Below are 3,697 nucleotides of genomic sequence, written 5' to 3'. Positions count from 1 at the left end.
TTATACTTCGCAGCGGTCTGTTATAAAGAATTATTACATGGCTTGGCTGAATTCTAATGTAGAATGCGGTCTGTTATTTCTTTATAACAGACCGCTGCGAAGTATAACAGACCGTTGCCATGAAAAACAGAGCGTTGCTATGGACGCGGAACGGACTATTTTCTTTGGCGGAAGCAATACAATCGTTTTTAAACCAATAAACTCCTTTTTAAAGAAATAATTAGTGTCAAATTATTTATTTATTTTGTTGGTAGCCATGTAATAAGCGGGATAATGTATAGTGAGCCGGTTGTTATAGTGAATAACAACCCCTTCAGGCTGATTCAAGATCCCTCCGCTTCGCGTCGGGATCCCGTTCAGCCTGTCGGGGTTGTTATTCACTATAACAACCGGCTCACTATACATTATCCCTTACATAACAGACCGCATTCTACATTGGAATTCAGCCAAGCCATGTAATAAATATATATAAAATCAGGGGATAATCAAGTATCACAATCAAACATGCAATAGAGGTAATATATTGCGGTGTCAATAGATGGCTTACCAGTGCTAATCAATGTTTGGTCAAGATCTTGTATTGTCAATGCAATGGTCCAGCACTCTGTAAAGTCTCCTCTAGGACATCCCAAACACTTTCAATGAATTTAAGGTCTGGACTCAGCTGTGAAAATGATTCTTCATGCTCCTCTCACCCATTCTTTTACAGTTTGAGCCTGATGAATCTTTGTCATCCTGGAATATGACCATGATGTGTTTTCCTACATGGTTGTTTAAGAAATGAAAAGCTACTCACTCCATAAATTAGGGTTAGAAGAAGGGGTTAGGTCTTATATTAGGGTCAGTCAGTCGGGCCATCTGATCATTCTGATTGGCTGTTCATCTAGCGAACCAGTGCACGAGAAAAAAACCCAGAGGTGACGAAGCAAGTAAACGACGAAGTCAAGAGGGAACACACAGAATGCTTTTCTCATTTGTTTGCATTTCTCATTCCGATTCGTGATTATGTGATAGAGATATGGCTGTCTGGAACGAGGCAAGTGAAGACGAATTGATCAGCATGATCCAGGAAAGGCAGGTTTTGTATGAGATTACGGAAAAATGTTATATCAACCGTGTGGCGAAAGCTGAACTGTGACATGAGATCGAAAATAAACTTGTCAGTTCTACCTGAAGGACTCGGGAGGCAAAATACCGTAACAAGTCTACATTTATTAACAGCCCAGCAAGCAAATATCATGATATAGAGTTCTTTGGCGTAGGCCCCGTCCGTAGCTCATAATCCGAGGGTCCAGAGTCTGCATTTCCTGCCTGAAGACGAAGGTAGGGGCGCAGCCGACCCCCAAAAATAGCTGTACGAATAATTCCACCGGGACGGAGCCCACCACGAAAGAACGGTAAAGAAAAGTATACCCACCAGTCGTGTATACTGTAGATCCTAAAACATAGAAAGAAAAAAGAGTTGACATAAAATAAGCATGATGAAACATGGAATGTGGAAAGCCTCATAGGTATGGAGTTAGAATCATGCCAAAACCTCACACACACACAGAACGTGTTTTACTCACACCCAACGATTCACAATCAAACTCAGTGTGGTTTGCAAATGCAAATGCTCACAAACGAATGCATTTTGTTCTGCAAATAAAAAAACGCACCTATCAAACAAATACAGTATGTTTTACATATACAAAGAAACGTATTTCTTCAATTACAAAAATATCCTCCTAGAGTCCTAGTACAAACTAAAATCTTTCAAGTACAAAAAAAAATCCTTCAAGTAAAAAAAAAAAAACCTTCAAGTACAAAACAAAATTCTACAAGTACGAAAAACTGTCACGTGACTTTTGGCACTAATTTTTGACACCTCTTATACTGAGGGGTGGGGTAGCCACTCCCAGACAATACGTCATGTCTGCGAGCCAATTGTCCTAATGTAATAGGACTTCTCACTTAATGCTATCGGAGAACCGGGGTTACGCAAGTAACCTATTGTTATCTTTATGCAGTATTGTTTGTCCCATAATTTTAGAGGTCCGACGGGGAAACGGTGGCGGGAATCTTTGGTTCCGCTAAGGATTGGAATCTACCACTTATTAATTGAGCATGGGTGTTCAGGGACAACGTGGCCGAGTTGCTTCTGTTACTTCCTGTTCAATGTACTGTAAATGATATCAACTGTTGCATGAGAGAGTAGATTATCTATTTTGAACAGTATGGTAAAGTGTTTCTTCTAGACTCTATATTTATGGGAAAATGTGTAAAGTGTTGTAAGTGAGTTTGTCCCTCCCCATGGGGTAATGGTGCTGGCCACCAGTATAAATGTGCTCGACTGTGTTTAATGGGGTTAGTCTGTATTTGTTGCTGCAGTGGAGAGTGTGGCCTATGTGCTGCAGGTATTTAATAACTATTGAAGTTATTAAACACCCCTGTATTCGGTAATGACGTGTTTTATATGACATTTATATCACATTTTAATTTTAACTCAATACTGAACTTTAAAATCTTAATATTTGGTAAAAGTTAACTTTAGGCCTGCACAAAAAGAAATTCCATCCTATCTACTTTATCAATTAGTGTTATGGATCTATTGTGAACAATTCACACATGCATATGTTTTTGACCTTGTAATGTAAAATATTGTAACTGGATTGAGTAAAAATAAAAACTTCTCTCTGGTGACATGCAGGACTTGCAGCTACTTCTGATGCATTGTGACTGTAATTTACATAGTTATTTATGGCTTCCTGATGACAATCCCCATACACCCTACACAACATGGGGTCTAGGGGAGGACCCCAATCGCTGTCCTGTACTGGTGGAGCCAGGATTTTTCCATAGGGGATGGCCTAGCATGGGCCAGCAAGCAGTCTGGGATGGCACAGATATTTAAATGTAAAGATATTTAAATTGTGCTGACTGTTAATGTGAACTGACTGAACCAGCATTTGGCAGGTAGTGCTGGAGGATTTGTTTTTTATCAACAAATGAGATTGTTTGTCTTAAATACTTTATCTTTTATCTCAAAGGGGGCTGCAGAGACCACTGTTCATGAGGACCTGAACATGAAGAATATGAGCATCTATGTCTGCCGTGAGCCAGATGCAGTAGGAATCATCATTGAGGGAATACCAGTCCTTACCAGTCTTGGAAATCTGGCCAAAGCATGCTGCTTACTGCTTGGGTTTGACATATGCACTTAATCTTGAGTGTCCATCCAAGCTTTCCAAAACATTTGAGGTGTTTCAAATACTTTTCGTGGGACTTGACACACTGTGCCGAAAACTAAGCCCAAGTTCATGACTCTGAAACACAAGCTCCTGGCCATGGCACTCAGACATGACTGTCACTCTGCACTTGTGAACAGCTCATTTTGAATATGGCTTGTGAATTGTTACAAAAGTGCCTGTTGACTTCATTTTAAGATGTTGTAAGATTATGTATGTACACAGAGAAAAACTGTACCGTGAAGGTGTTCCACTAACCTGCACTTTATTAGCTGAGGGCATGCTTTCTTTAATGCATGAATACAGTTGTTATTGATTGTTTATACTGTCCAGCTCATTGCTACTGTTTGGATATGGCAATGATTTAATAAATGTTGGAAATTGACATGATAGCAACTAATTATTTGAAGCCGTTTACACTTCCAAAACAAAGAAAGGGCAAATTGGTCAAAATTAATAAATCAGAGGAC

This window comes from Squalius cephalus (genome assembly GCF_949319135.1).
Source record: "Squalius cephalus genome assembly, chromosome: 23".
Classification (NCBI taxonomy): Eukaryota; Metazoa; Chordata; class Actinopteri; order Cypriniformes; family Leuciscidae; genus Squalius; species Squalius cephalus.
Note: the sequence above shows the minus strand (reverse complement) of the source record.